We start from the raw sequence: 18,385 nt of genomic DNA on the forward strand, positions 1-18,385 counted from the left end.
AAGCTAATTGTAGGTGCCTCCATTATCAATTAGATACATCTCAATTATGTTATTTTTAAACCACTATTGCAGTGTGTAACTGTAGATTGTGGATATAGTTAATTATTATCACTCAGTGGCACACCACTATTAGTAATTAAAATTTATTACTATTATTACACATTATACTGTATTGTGTAATAATAGTAATAAATAAATTTTAATAAGTGTCTGTGTAGTAAATTGTAAATTAATAATAGAGTAAGTAACTGTAAGATAATAATAGTAAATTACAGTGTTAGGAAACTATAGTAAACTACAGTCTTCGGAAAACTACAGTAAAATAATAATAATAAATATTAAATACAATACATAGTATGAATTTTAATTAAAAACTACTACAAATTAATAGTTAATAACTTAATATGAATTTTATAGTGTTATTGTAAATTAATTTTGTGACAATTTTTTTATTCAAATTTCATACTGTGTTGCAGAAAAATTACTGTAAATTAATAATATATAGTTACAGTTACACACTTACACTTTTAATAAATATTGATCTATAAATTAATAATATATAATATATATTATACAGTGATACACTATACACGCTATTATTAGTTTGATTTGGGTTATACAATTGAATGAGTCGGGATATATTGAATAGCATTATACAGTTACCAGTATACAACTTAACACAGTTTTGGGTTAGTTTTATATTTGAATTAAATTTATTATTTATTACAAAGATGTTAATTTAACACAGTATATGTCGTGGAAATTTCAAATCACGAATCAAGAATGAGCAGATAAAATAAAAATTTAACACAGTATATGCCGTGGAAATTTCGAATCACGAATGAGCAAATAAAATAAATAAAAACTTGCAACACAATTTGAATGCCGTGTCGGTGGGGAAGCTGCAGTCGAAACCGGCGAATTCGTGTGCAATACGAATTCGCCTCTTTTTTTTTGTTTTTAACTTAAACTTTTTTACTTTTTAGGGTTGCAGGCTCTGTCGTTTTTAGGCGCGTGATTTTTACATGAGTTTTACACGATAAAATCGCGATTTGCAGTTAAACGATTCATGATTTTTATTGAAAAAATCGTTTCCGATTTTTTGGATGATAAAATTGACGGGTTGAATGAGTTGGGATATATCGCGATTTTCTGCCAATATTTACAACCTTGGCTTCAACCATTGCTTTTGAGCTGCCAATGATAACTAAGTCATCAACATATACATTAATGATTACAATATCCCCCCCTTGATCCTTGAGGTAGAGATTTGGATCATATGGATGCCTAGTGAACCCATGTTTTAGCAAATGCTCATCAATTTTGATATACCAGGCTCTAGGAGCCTGTTTGAGACCATATAGGGACTTGACAAGTTTGCACACCTTTTCTTTTTTACCAGGTGCAACATATCCTTGTGGTTGGGTCATATCGACCTCTTCCTTAAGGTCTTCCTGAAGTAGGTGATGATGTGGAAGGAGTACTTGACTCACTCTTATCATAAAAAATGGCATCCCTACTAATATATATTTTCTTTTTGTCAGGATCCATAAGGCGATATGCCTTAGACTCACTACTATAGCCAAGAAGTATACATTTCATGGATTTTTTATCAAGCTTCTTTCTTTTCTGTTTAGGAATGTGCATATAGGTAGTGCATCCAAAAACACAAAGATGTGAGATAGATGGCTTTACCCTTGTCCATGCTTCTTCTGAAGTGATGCCATCAAGGGCTTTCGTTGGAGCACAATTCAAAAGATAAACTACAGTGTGTACAACTTTAACCCAATATGCACGCTCTAGCTAAGAATCTTTCAACATACTTTTGACTATCTCTAGAATGATGCGATTTCTCCGTTTTACAACACCATTTTTTTGAGGTGTGTATGCTGAAGTCAATTGACGCTGAATGCCATCTTCCTTTAGATACGTGGAGAATTCTGTGTTGGTGTACTCCCCCCCTCAATCTGAGTGAAGGGAACAAACATTGTGATTCATATCTTTCTCCAACTGAGTGCGAAACACTTTGAAATGGAAAAGAGATTCATCTTTATGTTGCAAGCAATATACCCACATTTTCCTTGTATGATCATCAACAAAAAGCAGAAAATACTTGTATCCCTTGCATGGGCCCACACAGATCGTTATGCACTAGTTGCAAAGGTTGGCTTGTAGAGTGCTCATTGGGATAGAAGGGTTCTTTGTGTTGTTTTCTAGCAATACAGCTAGAAAAAACAACACTCGACTTCTCAAGTGAAGGAAGCCCTTTGACCATGTTATTCTTACAAATTTTGAGCAATTAACTAGTGCTGAAGTGAACGTATCTACGATGCCAAAGAACTGAAAGTTCACTGTCCTTAGTCACTAAGGCTTGACTATTAACAATTTTATCAAGCCTAAATTTACATTCTACCAACCTCAGTAGCACTAGCAATAATCTTGTCATTCTTAGAGACCTTTTTATCCTTAGTAGAATCAAATTCAGTCCTAAGGTTATGATCAAGAATTGATTATCAGAAAGAAGATTTTTGGTAAGTCCTGGCACATATAGAACATTAGTAAGCCTACAATGATGTATGCCAAACTGTAAAGAGATGTCACGAATACCTTGAATGTCATGGACAATATCATCTCTAAGAGTGACTGTACCATGATGAGGTTTCAATGTGAGAAACCACTTCTTCTATCCTGTCATGTGCATTGTAGCACCCAAGTCCACATACCAGATGAAAGTAGATTGTGAACCATCTTCTGAAGTGTGCACTGACAACGCGTATTCCTCGTCTAGAGAATCATCTGCTTCCGCAACATTGCTTTGTTGCTTCTGTTTGTTCTTCTACTCCCATTGTGGTTTGTCGCTTTGAAAGGGCTTCTTTCGATGTGATTTGTTGGAAGATCCTTTGTCGAAGGATTTGTACCAACAATTCTTCACATCATGTCCAACTCTGTCACAGATTGGACATTTCTTTTGAGGTTTGGATGAATTACCAAATTTGGGTGGTCCACCAGATTGCTTCATAGGCTTCTTGCCTTTATGATGAGTGGTCAAGGCATGATCCTCCTCCTCATGTTCGTGCCTTAGAGATTCTTCTTTTTGAAGTAGATTCACTAACTTCTCAAAGGTGGGTGTCGTCTCTATGACATTCAAAGTTGTCACAAAAACTTTATATCTGGAAGGTAGCACTCGTAGAACAATAGGCACCAAAATTGCATCTTTAGTCTTTTATCCCAATGCTTGTAAGGAAGCTCTCAACTCTGCAATCCTTTTGAGAAAGGCTTCCAATTGTTCTCCATTCTTCATCTTTAGGCTATGTAGTTGACTCTGCAAATTCAAGATCTGATTATGATTCTTTGCCTCATACATCGTCTTGAGCTTGTCCCATGCATCTTTGGTTGTGGACGAGTTGCGGGTAAAGGGCTGGACATCATCAAACACACTGAACAAAATGATCAATTTCGCGTTTTTGTCGGCTTGATCAAATTTATTTTGTTCATCAACGTCTGTTTAATGGCGTGATGTGGTTCCACTGACCACATCCCAAACTTCCTCAAACTCGAGTTGAGTTTTGAGTTTGGTCTTCCACGCAAAATAATTGTTTCCGCGCAGTAGTTGAGAAGCAGGAAGAAGAAATTTTGCAGAACTAGTTGCCATTTTGTTAGAGAAAAATAACACCCCCCCTTTGAAGAATAGAAAAATACACAATTTTGTTTAAAACATAAGCTTACATTTTTTCTTGTCCTTTCAACCTTTAATAAGGTTTAAAAAATAGACTTGGCCATTCAAGTGATTCTGCATCGAGACATGCATCAAATGATCCTAAGATACTAGGAAAGTAGATATTTGCAGTTATCATATGAAAGGCCACTCGTTATGAGTTTTAGGTCGCACATAAGCATGCACAAGGGACGTCGATACTAATTGATACTAGCTTTCTACTTAGTAAGAGCCTGTTTGCACTAAGGAAAATACTTGACACCTGGGGTTATATAAACAAAATAATATAGGCCACCCTATTAAATTACTTATCACTTATTATGTGTGCAACTCTAGGCTGAAACCAGCTTTAACCAAGCCGAATAATATTTTAACACCCATAACCATTGTCGAGCACCGCTAATAATATTTAAGCAACAACTGTGACCTCATTTTCATCTCACGGTCTCAAGGTAAGCAGCTCATGAAATTGGCATCATATATGAGCACTCGACATGGAGTCCTAAGAATAAGTTTGCGCGTATTACCAAGGCATAGCACCTTGATAGGAAAATCAAATGCTTGATCAAGAGACTCCAATGTGAGTAGATAGCAACGTGAGCAAGAAGAGGTGTGCGATCAGTGAGCGCCAATGTGATGGTGCGCTCAAATGCCAATCACCCAAAAAATTCAAGCCCTTCGAAATTGAGTACAAGCCAATGTCATAGAGATAATAATGAAAGTGCTTCCTAGAGTCACGATAATTCAATTCGCAAGCACTCCTTTACTACAAATTTTATTGTTGAGAGCGAGAGGACTACCTAGAATGGTCGTCTATTTTATGTTATGGAGCTCGAACCATAGTAGAGTTGTGCCAAAAGTGAGGGTCGGACAATAAAATGCTTGGAACAAAAAATGTCCCCTGACCAAGATGACTGATCTAGAGCTTCAACTTTTGGACTGCTCCGCCATCATTGAAGGTAACAACCCATCCTTTTCACTCCCACTATCAACCTTGCTCTGATACCATATCAGAAAATGGAATGAATATAAAATTTGCACATCCTCTATTCAATACATTCTGCAAATATATAGGCAGAAATGCGGTGAACTATGTGCCTTAAAAATAACACTCAAGTTCAACAAATAATAAACAATATCCTAAGTTGTTCTAACAAACAACATACGTTTACAAGAAGACATAAACAAATAAAACTAACTATCTATGTGGAGTAAATGATGGAATACCGAACAGTAACAACAATATCAAGTGCATGGATATTTTTTAATAATTTTTTGATGCATTTTTTTTCTAAATTTAATTTTTTAAAGAGTATTTATAATTTAGAAATAGGTGTATGCTGTACCACAACTTGTTTTGTAATTTTTTTTTTGTTTTGAAACATGGACATCAAAACCTAACATGCATGTATTTTTCGAACTTTTAAATATTTTAAACTATTTTTTCATGTGTAGAACAAAGAATTTGATGTTGGATGAAAAACCTTTGTTCAATATAACATAGAAAATAAATATATAATAAATAAAAATAGATAAAAAATTATACTTGTTGGAGAACTCATTTTGTGGGCTACAATCTTGCTAATTATCTTGTCAAGTTCATTCCATTTCAAGGTCCAACTTGACGTTTGAAATTGGATTTTTTGAGGAAAATTTGAGGCATAAAATTAAAGTGGCTAGCCAAGCAACTTTGTTTGAAGGTGTGTTGTACCCACAAAAAAAACCCTTCGAATGAACGCTCACTTTGAAATGAAGATACTTTAAAACATATCTTTGAGCAAAGGTACTTTATGATGTACCCTGAAACAAAGGCAGAAGGCACATTCGTTCGAAGAAATACTTTCGAATAAAGGTGTTTATAACTTTTCACCTCCATTCGAGTTCAAATATGTGATGTCCCAAGTTTGGGACTCATTATTGTGGGATCACCATGCAAGCAGTGCCAACATGGAAAACAAACAAGGGCAAGTTTCAAATTGAAGGATTATTCAACATCAATACCCTTTGAATATACCCATGTAGAGATTTGTGGGCCAACAAGAACGGAAGTTTTGCAAGCTGAGAGATATTTTATGATGCTAATTGATGATTATTGTAGGATGACATGGGTTACTTTTCAAAAGAAAAGTCTGAAGCATTTCAGAAGTTGAAGGCATTCAAAGCCTTAGTGATCTAGTGATCTAGTGGATGAAGATTCAAGGGCCTTGTTTAAGAGGTTTGAGGATCTTCACCTTAGTATGTCTGAAACAATAAAAGAAGTTGCCCAGCTATTGAAAGAACTCCCTCACAATCAAAACAATGATAACCCACCTAACGAAAAGAGCAAGGGAAGCCATCCCAATAGTGGAATATCTGAAGAAGTAAGAGCGCCTAATACCAGATCATTTAGGGCTATGTTTTTGTGAAATGAGGAGAGGTGAAAAATCTGCTAGATCAAGTCAATGAAATGGATCAGCTTCTAACAAAATATAATGCTTTGAGTGAGGTAGTTAAGAATAACATAACCTATATGGAGTATTGTGAAATGAAATCAAAAGGTGGACATAGGAGGAAAGGGTATGAGGATAGGAAAGACATCCACCATCGTTTGAGAAAGATCACAATTCCCAAATGTGATGTGTCCAATCATATATCAACAAGATCGTGGTTACAAAAGCTTGATACCTATTTTTCATTGAATCCTATGACGAAAGAAGAGGTCGTCAAATTCGTCACCCTACATTTGGAAGGCGTAGCTCCCGAGTGGTGGTACCATGGATTAGTGACTAGAGGCATTATTGTATTACCACCATTGAAGAATTCAGCCAAAGACTAAATGAGAGGTTTAATAGGATAGATCCAGAAATCCATTTTAGAAATTTAGCACAACTCAAACAAGATGGAAAGATAGAAGATTGTGGCTGAGTTCCAAAGACTTGCAGTTATGGTGCCAGATGTGACAGGTAGGAGACTTGTGCTTTTTTGGTAGGGGTTAGCTAAGCCATTCAAAGGACTACTCAAGGCTTTAAATCCTGCAATGTTCCCTGAAGCCATCACTACAACTTTTAATTTGGAGGATCAGTTGTAAGGGAGAACTTTAGTAGTAGGAGGACAACACCACCTATGCAGTTCAAAAGCCTTCTCAGAAGTGTATAACACCCCGTAAACCATTAACAACAAATCTTGTACAAATGGATGTAAGCAGAAGGGAGCTAAGGAGGAGAAAGTTGTGTTTTACATGTAAAGAGTCATGACAGCCAGGTAACCATTGTCTCGTTAAGTGGTAAGTGCATTAGATAGAAGTAATTTCTAATGAAGACATAAGAAGTGAAGGTGTTGATTCTAAGAACGAAACAAAAAAGGGCCAGCAAGAGGCACCCTTACAGCTCTCATAGGCGAAACATGTTACAATGCTTTCCGCCTTAAGGTGGTCATAAAAGGGCAGAATACAACAATCCTCATTAATAGTGGAGCCACTTACAACCAAAGAAACAGGACTCGGACTCGGCTTGGACTCGGCAAGGCCGACTCGGACTCAGACTCAGCTCCAGACTCGGCTGGACTCAGGAAAGTGAAAAACTCAAGAAATTTAGAGATTTTTAAAGATTTAAAACTTGTTTCAGGCACCCTTTATTGAATACACCTTAAAGACACAATAACATCATCAAACTCGGCTCATTTGATTACATACACAAGTATACATCAATCACTTAAGCATAAACGCAAATTGTAGCTGAAGGAAATAACAAACATAGATATATAAATATTGTCAAATGTATACAATATTACAAAACTCATGGAATAAAAAATCCATGTCATCATATGATCATCATCAAATGTTTCATACAAATACCAAAGGTAAATACAACTACAAGCCTATGGCTCAAAGGAGCCTGCACCCTCCGACCCCGGCCCCCTGCGAAGGCATCTAAGGTAGGTCCTGGATGATTCAACAGCCATAGCCGCTTCCCGTGACACCATGCCATGCTCACCAATATCAGGAACATCCGTGTCACTATCTGCCTCTGAATCTCTTGTTTGTGCTCATGCTCTCCGCTCCTCCTCTATCATGGCTACAGTCTCAACCTCTATATCTACCTAGTCGATCCAATTAGTGTCAGACTCAGAGGTTAAATTTTCCCTACTTCTATCGACGTAGTTTCCCCCCATATTTTTTGACGGGGGTTTGGGGGCAGCGCCCCTAAGGTGGGGTCAAGGGGCATCGCCCCTTGCGCGCTCCCTGTTGCGATACAGGGCGGGGTCAAGGGGCAGCGCCCCGCGAGGCCAAAAAAACTTATTATTTAATAAAGCTGTCGGGTGTTATTTTTCTATTGGTTGTCATGTTGTAACCCTAATTTTTCTCATTCTCAGGCGGAGGTTGTAGTGAACAAAGACGATACCATTCATTTTAAAAAAACTTTTAAAATTTTTTTTTTTTGCCATTTTACTAACCCAGCCAGTAGCTGAGTTTGGGGCTCAGGACTCGCCGAGTTTGGTGAGTTAGAGCCAAACTCGCCAACTCGGCGAGTCTGGCGATATTGCTCGCCAGACTCGGACGAGTCCGAGTCCGAGTCCCAGAGACTCGGCGGGCATGACTCATACTCGGACTCGCCAAGTCTAGGCAAGTCTGGGCGAGTCCCGTTTCTATGCTTACAAGTATATAAATGAGGAAGTGGTAAGGAGACATGGTCTAAGTACAGTCCCAATTGAAGGGTTTGAGGTGAAGGTAGCTAGTGGAACAATCCTTTCTTGTACTCAAAAAGTACCCCAAATGAAATTAGCAATGGGAGAGTATGAATTAAAGGATGATTTTTATGTGATTGACATGGAAATGGAAGTAGTTTTGGGATGTCAATGGCTGTATGCAATTGGCAATTATGAAACCAGCCTTTGAACCATGGAGATTTCTTTCCGACATAATGGAAAAAGGGTAGTATTGCGCAGGTTATCCGACAAAGGAAGAATGGAAATATCAGCAAAGAGGATGGAACAAGTTTTTTATAAGAGGCAAGTAGCGTGGGCAACTGAATGTTTAATTACTACTACAATTACTGTTGGGAAAGAGGGTGCGACTAATGTCCAGGTCCAATCTATTTTGGATAAGCATAACAAGGTATTTCGAGATATTCTTCCAGGATTGCCCCTTGATAGAGGTTTCCAGCATATTATTGAGCTTGAAGAAGGAGCTAAACCTATGATGATTACACCCTATTGTGATCCTAAGGTGTAAAGGAAGAAATTGATAAAGCAATCAAGGAATTGTTAGATATGGGACATATAGGACCCAGTTCCAACCCTTTTGCATATTCTGTAATGCTGGTCAAAAAGAAGGATGGGGCTATGAGAATGTGTATTGATTATCGGGTCCTCAACAAGAGAACTATTAAGAACCGATACCCAATACCCCAAATTGATGAGTTGATTGATTAGCTACATGGGTCTAGGTATTTTTCTAAGATTGATTTGCGTTCAGGATACCACCAAATCAAGGTCAGTGATGAGGATGTATACAAGACAGCATTCGGATGTCATTATGGGCATTATGAATTTTTGGTCATGCCCTTTGGTCTAACAAATGCTCCAGCAACCTTCCAAACATGTATGAATCAAGTATTCATCTTACGATTGAGGAAATTTGTTTTGTTTTTCTTTGATGACATTTTGGTCTAAATCAAAACGTGGGAAGATCATTTAAAACACTTAGATGAGGTGTTAAATATTTTAGAGCAGCAATACTTTTACGCCAAAGCTTCTAAGTGTGTGTTTGCATTGCAAGAAATCTTGTATTTAGGATTCAAAATCAGCGAACATGGGGTCAATGTAGGTGAGGAAAAGATTAGGCCCATTCAAGATTGGTGTAGACCAAACAATTTAACACAGCTAAGGGGATTTGTTGGGTTATGTAGCTACTATAGAAGATTCGTAAGAGGATTCTCACAGCTTGTTGCCTCTTTAACAAATCTAACAAAGAAAGGAGCATTTGTTTGGACACCAGCAGCTCGACAAGCCATTGATAAGCTCAAAGGAGTAATGAGTTCGTGTCTTGTGTTGGCAATTCCAGATTTCTCACTCCCTTTTGTTTTGGAATGTAATGCTTTTGGTGAGGGGATAAAGAATGTTTTGATGCAGAATAAACACCCCATAGCATATGAGAGTAGGAAGCTCAAAGATGCTGAGCGTAAGTTCTCATTTTATGATAAAAAAAATGTTGGCTATAGTGCAGGCCTTCTCCAAATTCAGGAAATACTTGGTTTGCACTAAGTTTGTGGTTAAGACGGATCATAACAGTTTAAAATACTTCTTCTATCAAAGGGACTTAAATGATAGGCAACAGAAATGGGTAAGTAAAATTCAAGCTTATGACTTCGATATTGAGTATGTAAAGGGACATAATAATGTGATGGCAGATGCATTATCTAGAAAAGCTCATTTATATTCAATTTTTGATATATATGCTGATTGTAGGTCATTAATCGCAGCTGATTATGTGAAAAACTCATTTGCTAATGATATTTTGCTAAGTTACCTATTTGGATTCAAATTCAGGTTTGGATTCGGGTACGGATTCGCAGATTCAGCAAAAAAAAATTTCTTGGGTACGGGTACGAGTTCTTCCGTACATATATATATATTAATTATATATATATTATATATGTACATATGTCATATATTATATATATGTTCAAACATCAAAATTATATATGTTCATAGCTCAAACATACAATGTAACTTTCCCATACAATGATACATAAATGATAACAGATAAATCATAAATGAGTTGAATGAATGTTTTGATGCATGAAATGCATCATAAAGGGGTGGATTAGGGTTTAGATGTTAAAATAGGATTAAAAAAACTAATTTTTATTTGTTTTCTACCCTGTGGACCCCGTTTTTGGGAACCCACAGGCTTGGGTTCACCCGGGCCCTCCTAGGTTCGCAGGACCCACAGGGAACCCAGTCGCCTGGACAGGACTCGGGTGGGACCCAAGTCGAACCAGGCTCGGACCAGGACCAAGACCAGGCATGAACCAGGACCAGGACCTAGGCATTTTATGGAAGAACCGGTATCTGAGATATTTTGGAAGGAAAGTTACAGGATGACAAGTTCAAAATAGCAAATGAGCCAGTCTTTTACAAGGGATGAGTATTCGTCACTTTTGAATCTAAGATGAAGGAAAAGATTTTCAGAGCTTGCCACGACACCCCACAAGTTGTCCATCCGAAATTCTACAAAACATATAAGGGAACGTTTCTCATGGAAGGTATTGAAAAAGGATGTGATGCAACATGTAAGGGAGTGCAAGGAATGTCAATAGAATAAGGAGGAACATGTATTCTCAGCAGGATTGTTGTAGCCATTACCCATTCCAAATCAGAAATGCAAAAGCATTTCGATGGATTTCATCACCGGGTTAGCCAAGGTTCAAGGTAAGGACTGTTTATATGTGATGGTAGATAGGCTCACTAAATATGCCCAATTTCATGCTATAACAACTGAATTTAGAGCACCTCAAGTGGCAGATTTGTATTCTAGGGAAATTTTCAGACTTTGTGGTTTGCCAAAAACAATTGTGAGTGATAGGGAGAGCAGGTTCCTTAATACATTCTAGCAGGAATTATTCCGTTTGACAGGGACGAAGTTGACCCCAAGCACAAGCTATCATCCTCAAATAGATGGGTAGACGAAAATTATGAATAAGTGGATTGAGGGTTACTTGAGGAACTATTTTACAAGGTATCAAACAACATGGATTAAATGATTGCACTTGAATGAGTACTATTACAATACCTCTTATTACATGTCTATCGATATGTCCCCCTTTAAAGAACTTTATGGGTACGATGCAATGTCAGTTATGGATCTAATATTTACCGATAGTAGAGTGTCGAGTGCAAAAGATTTGGTACAACAAAGCAAGGACATTATGGAGTCCCTCAAGGAAAATTTGCAGCAAGCTCAAAATCAACAGAAGATGTATGTGGACCGTCATCGAACTGAAAGGGCATTTGAGGTTGGAGACATGGTGTACTTGATATTGCAGCCTTACTGTCAAAAAAATTGCAGACGTGGTGCAAAAAAATTGAAACCTCGTTTCTATGGTCCTTATCAGGTAATAGGAAGGTGGGGCAAGTTGCTTATGAATTAGAATTACCACTCAACAGTCAGATCCATAATACTTTCCGTGTCTCTTGCCTTAAAAAGGTGTTGGGTCAACAAATTATACCTCAATGGAGTTGCCACCGCTTGATTATGAGAGCAAATTAATATTGGAGCCTGAAATGGTGTTGAATGCAAGGTAGAAGAGGCTAAGAAAGAAAGTAATTTTGGAGTACTCGGTAAAATGGAAGGGACTACCACCTGAAGATGCAACTTGGGAAGGAATAGACATTTTTGAGCATCCCAATCTGAAATTGTTTGAGGTCAAGCAATTAGCGGATGGGAGGATTGTGATATCCCCGATTTAAGGAGAGACCTTTGGGGCCAACGATATTTTATAGCACCCGATTTCCCTTTGACTTTGCATTTTTGTTTTTACAAAAATAAATTGGGAATTTTAGACAAATAACATTGTCTAAATTCCATATGTCGGCCTAGGCCGACTTACTGTACTTTCTTCATAGATTTAATGCCTTTTTTTCTTTTAAGTTTGTAGTCGGCTCTAGGTCGGTGGCTTGCTAACTTGTCACTAGGCTATTTATTGTGGCGCACCCCTCTCTTTTGGGTTATGCTTGGTTTTGGATTCAAAGTGCAGTGCACTATGTGGATCCTGTAGGTGATCATTGAGGTGGGATGCTACCCCCATCCTCTCTATTCTAAACTCCAAGCTATATGCTCAACTTAGTTGTCTTATTCACATTTTCCTCTGTGGTACAGGGATCGTGTGGTGAAGTAGAAGGGGCGTGTATCTTCCCAGAACAATTGCAGCCTAGGCGTTACCTATCCAACCTGCCCTTGCAAACCATTGGTCATAGGGGACATGATATCTCCAAGTCATTCCAACGCTTTTTCTGATGCCTGGGAAAGTAAACTGTATTGTATTAGTGCGAGAGTATTTCATATTTTCTGTGAGTCGTTATACAGCTCTTTGCGTAGTTGGGTAGGAATTGGATATAACGGCAGACCCCTTTGGTCATCAGATGTATGCATGTATGACAATGGTTGGAAATTCATGAATGCAGTGTTAACAGCAGACAAAGTTCATTTCTGTATTGTTTTTTTATCAATACATGATGCTTTATGAGCTTCCAAATCAGTTTTCTTAACTAGTCACGAGTAGGGATATTTCAATCCAAAATGCTGAGTGTTCTCTAAAGGAGCTTAAATTTGCAGATTTGTTAGTTGCAAATTCATTCCAGGTATCTTGCAATGCATTCAAGAGAGTTTGGAATGCATGTAGACCATCCTGGACGAGAGCTTGAGAAGAAATTTAAGCCTCATTAGGCAATTCTAAATGTTATTAGCACAGTTCACATACAGTATGGCAGTTGTGCAAGTCATAATAAATGATTGAGACGTGCTTGGAGAAGGGGAAGTTCACGGCATCACAAAAAATTTAGTGCAACTTTAGAGAAGCATGGAAAATGGGAATAAAAACTTATAAAGTAGGTTAATAATTTTTTTAAATAATAATTCCAATAATTGTGCATCCCTGCTGTAGCAGGGTCTAGTAAGGTTCAAAAACCAATAAAAACCAATAATTCTTTATCCCTGCGCTTAAGTCCAAAATAATCTTTCTTTTCAAAATTTTTAATCTGTTTAGAAATTGGAATTTACTTATATATTTCAATGACAATGTAAGGAATGGCTAATGTCCCTAATCTTGGAGTACTTTTGGCATTACAGCTGCTGGTTGAGGAAGCAAAGAACAAGCTTATTCACCTCAGCAAATTACTCTTAAATAAACTTCCTTTCTTCCTGGAGGAACTTGATCTTCAGATTGAGCCTTCTGACTTAAGAATCTTGTTGTTGATATAATACTCCATTGTTTGGAAATTTTAGCAGTCTTTGGTGGAAATTTTGAGGAGTATGGAAATTTAAATACTATAATCTGTTAACCTCCTCCAATTTGGCTCAGAATCTTTGGAAAATTTAGCAGTCATCGGTGAAATGTTTAGTAAGGATGGGAACTTTAATACTATAATCTATTACCTCTTCGAATATGGCTCAGCTGTAAATTAACATCCAAAGTGCAGACTATGGTAAGTTTTATGATAGAATATTCTTACCAAATGTTTTAGAGACGGCAATAAATCAAACAAATATTATTAAATCATTAATTTGAATTGCAAACATACTCTAAGCAATCATACACAGTACCAAGGGATCAAACACTGAGGAAAATTGTTGATTAAAAATAATTTCACTAATAACTCAATGCTTATTGGAACCAAATAAATTATAGAGTAGATTTATCTGCACAAAAGGATTTTTCTTGGTGATAGTTGATTAAAAATAATTTCACAAAATATTCAATGCATATTAGAACCAAATATATAGATAGATGTCATATTAGAATGATTTGCACAAAAATATTTTGACTTAAAAGCATTTAGTTATTTTAGAAGATAATTTGGCAATTGAGAGAATGGCCAACATCAATATAGCACAAAAAATACAAAAATATTAGTAATTAGTTTCTTACGTACTACAGAATTTTATCTCGAACCAAGTTAGGACTATAGAGACCAATGGAAGGCAATTGGCACGCTATTCTTATATATTCCAATTTATATAAAGAATCCAAGACTTGAGGGCAACTTTAAAAAGTATCAAGGAGTTTATCAATATTAAAAGAAAAAAGGACTTCTAGTTTTCTATTAGAATATATTTACTAGGTTCTATTAGTTGCTAACAAATAGATCAATGGGATGACAATTCATCAAATTTTATAATGTATATTTTTTCTATTTTTTTAAATATCAAAATTAATTTATCTATCATTTTATTGGATGAAAATCATGAATGGTTTTATTAGTGTGATGCAAGCTAATGAATCTTTTAATTTTCCTTAGACTCAAAAAGTTAGTAGTACAAATTTATTTGCATGTCATTTTTTTATTTAATTTGTTGTCTTATTTGATAAGACAATTTTTCCTTACTATCATTTATTCATACAATTTATTTATTTTATCATATTCTCAATTTTAATTAATTGGAAAGATGAAATGGAGAAAATATAGATTTTGGTTAAACTAATTAATAAAAAAATAATTAGCAATAAGAGAAACAATAATGAATAAAGATTAATTAACATTTCTAAATTTAACAATAAGAGAAACAATATTGAATAAAGATTAATGAATAATTATGTATTTTTAATCTATTTTCAATCTAGTTGAAGATAAATACTCTAGCATTCATTTTTTTTATTAGTTTACTCAATGAACATATACAATAAAAAACTCAATGAACATATACAATAGTCTACATTTAAATACTTTATTTTAAATAATTGTAAAAATATCATTTATCTTTTCTTCTATTGGTTCATGTCTGAAATAAAAAAAATATCTTTTTTGTAAAGGGCATGTCTAATCCAATGCATCTAATTCATTAAACCAAAATTTAATTTTATTAATAATTTTGGAATGTGCACTAGTATATACATTACAATAAATATTTTCTATGTAACTAGGTAAAAATTAATATGATTTTTTTTTAATTAACTTTAAATTTATTGTTTGCTTAAATAACATTTCTAACATTACTCAATTTATCGGATACAATGAAATTCATTGCACTCACCACGTGTTTTCTCATTTGTAGGGCTTGTTTATGCCTTTTATTATGTTCTTGTTGCAGCGTTGACAAACATTGTTGTACTTGAGTTGACCTCTAATTAAAATAATTATTGAATAAATTTTTTAGCTTATGTCACAACTTAATTTTTTTTTTTTAGGTAACTATTGTAAAGATAATGTGGGAGATCTAAAGACGATTAGGGCAACACCAATGATTTGCTTGCTATGGACATGGGTGATGGAAAGGATGAAAACTTGCTTACAAATGCATGACCAAATTGTTAACTTGTTAATGAAGTGAATTTGGTGAAATAGCTAGTATCATAAAGGAGTGGCCAATCACCCAATTTGTGGCCACACAATTTGTTAGAGGAAGGGAGAGGGTTTTTATATTAGCAAGTGCCAAATTTTCTTTATTTGAAAATGAAAAAGCTTATATCTAAGAAAATACGAATTTTTGTGTTAATATTCAACCATTGAAGTTAAAGAGAATATATAGATTTTTAATTCATTGTGCTTTTGTATTTAGAAATGTTGAATGCAAATGTGTTTTTATGTTAAGAAATATTGAATGTTAATGACTTAAATTTTTTTAAATAATATCAATGTGCTCTATCACTATCTCTCCCTCCCCTTTGTCATGACAAGTTCAATCTTTACTCAATATTAGGGTAAGTGCACCTAGATGGTGTGCAAAAAGGGTGGTATAAGTGGACACTTTTTTTCTTTTTTGAAATCAGGTAAACCTGAACTTGGAGGAGAAAGTTGAGATTAATCCACTCAAGATATGAAGATACTCAAAGAACAACGATTGTAGTACTCCGAATCTAGTTTCCAAACTACTAAATTTTTTCAAAATTGGATAAGATAAGGGGGTGAAATCCTTCGTCCATGAAAAACAAATCCTGATTTTTTCTGAAAAACATAGTGTCTAACGTGTGCATCAAAAAAGTAATAGTTAGATTTAGTATTTTGATAAATCCTTTGGCAGAAAGATAGTTGAGAGTGAGCACTAGAAGTTGTGTTTTTTTTTGTAATTTTTTGTTGAGTATTTTTATTAATGATTTTTCCAATCGAGCACATCCTGAAAATCAAATACCTGTTCGTGCGTGAAACATAACTTGCACCAAAACAATCGAAAATGCAATTTTTTTTTAAATTGTAAAGAATCAAGTGCACTAAAATAATATATAAAGTGTTTAAAATTTGGATGAGCAGATCAAAAGTTATTAAAAAAAAGGTACACGTATGTCTTTGAGAACTATGTAGACATTGGTAAAAAAAATTCTATAATAATATGTTATTGTTGTTCAAATTTAAAAACAATTATATGGTGAAAAAACTCAAAAGATGGGTGAAAATATGGTGGCAATTTTAGAAATACTCACTTGATGAAGTGTAAACTTGATGATGACAAAGTTGACAAAACCAAGTTCATAAAACAAAACACGTCAAAAAGGAGGGAAATGGAGGGAAATCAAACTTTCAAACCACAGTTTTGTCATCCAAGCCTATTCACAAGCCTAAACAGACAAGAGCGCATATGGGGTTCCTTTTGAATAAGAATTGCATACGAGGTTCCTTTTGAATAAGAACTACGTATGAGGTTTCTTTTGAATAAGCATCGCGTACGCGGTTCTAAGGAGAAAGTACCACGTATGCACTTTTGTCTGTGGTACTCTAACATAAAGAAATTAATGTGTATATTTAAAATGTGTGTGTGTGTGTGTGCATACATATATGTATATGTATAATATGTATATATGTAGATATTGTATGTATATATGTATATATATATACACATATATGTATATAATGTGTATGACACACACACACACACACACACACACACACACATATATATATATAGATGTATAATATACATATAATATTAATGTATGTGTATTATCTTTTGATATTTTATGTGTATTATATGTGTATGTCCCTTAGCACACATATGACCCCTTAAGACCATAAGATGTCCTAAGGGTTCATATGATGTTCTAACACATGTGCAGCCCCATTATGACCCTACGTGGCCCCCAATGATGCCATATGACCCCTTCATACCATGTATGATATCTTAAGGGGTCATATGGTGTTGTAACACATGCATGGTTCAATTAGGACCCCACATCATGTGACATCTCTTCCTCTCCCGCCACCTCCCCCCTCTCTCTCTCTCTCTCACACCCTTTAGGAGCATATGATGTCCTAAGGGGTACAGTGTCTTGAGGTGGCAAGATGAACCATTATTACAATATTAAAAACAGTGCCAATACTGCTTACAAAATTCGACACCTAAGGGGTCATAGGACACCATATGACCCCTTAGAACACCATACGACCTATAACGACACCATATGGTGTCGTAAGGGGTCATATGGTGTCTTAAGGGGTCGTAGGACACAATATGACCCCTAAGGACACATTATGACACATAACGACACCTAAGGGGTCATAGGACACTGTATGACCCTTAAGGACACAATATGACCTCTAACGACCCCTAAGACAATATGACCCGTAACAACACTTAAGGGGTCATATGGTGTCCTGAGGCATCACAAGATACCATATGACCCCTAAGGACAACATACGTCCCATGAAAACACCTTACGGTGTCGTAAGGGGTCATATGACACAATATGATCCCTAATGACACCTAAGGGGTCATATGGTGTCCTAAGGGGTCACAAGATACCATATGACCACAAAAGACACCATACAACCCATAACGACACCATATGGTGTCCTAAGGGGTCATAGGAAACAATATGACCCCTAATGACACCATATAACCCTAATGTGGTGCTCTAAGGGGTCATGTGGTATCCTAAGGGGTCTCTCTATCTCTCCACATAACACCACATGACCCTTTAGGAGCATATGATGTCCTAAGGGGTCAAGATGGGGAGATGGCATTATAGTGTCACAAGGTGGCAA

At 35.8% G+C, this 18,385-nt stretch overlaps 1 protein-coding gene across 1 annotated transcript in view; it reads left to right on the top strand.

The window, feature by feature from the left end:
* Positions 1–15,898, top strand: part of LOC131030073 (uncharacterized) — a 145,056-nt gene extending 129,158 nt beyond the window's left edge. The window contains exon 12 of the transcript XR_009358403.1: positions 15,598–15,898. The gene's annotated coding sequence lies outside the window, so the exon portion shown is untranslated. The remainder of the gene's footprint in view (positions 1–15,597) is intronic.
* The last annotated feature ends 2,487 nt before the right edge of the window (positions 15,899–18,385 follow it).

The sequence above is a fragment of the Cryptomeria japonica genome, chromosome 7, assembly GCF_030272615.1.
Source record: "Cryptomeria japonica chromosome 7, Sugi_1.0, whole genome shotgun sequence".
NCBI classification, from domain to species: domain Eukaryota; kingdom Viridiplantae; phylum Streptophyta; class Pinopsida; order Cupressales; family Cupressaceae; genus Cryptomeria; species Cryptomeria japonica.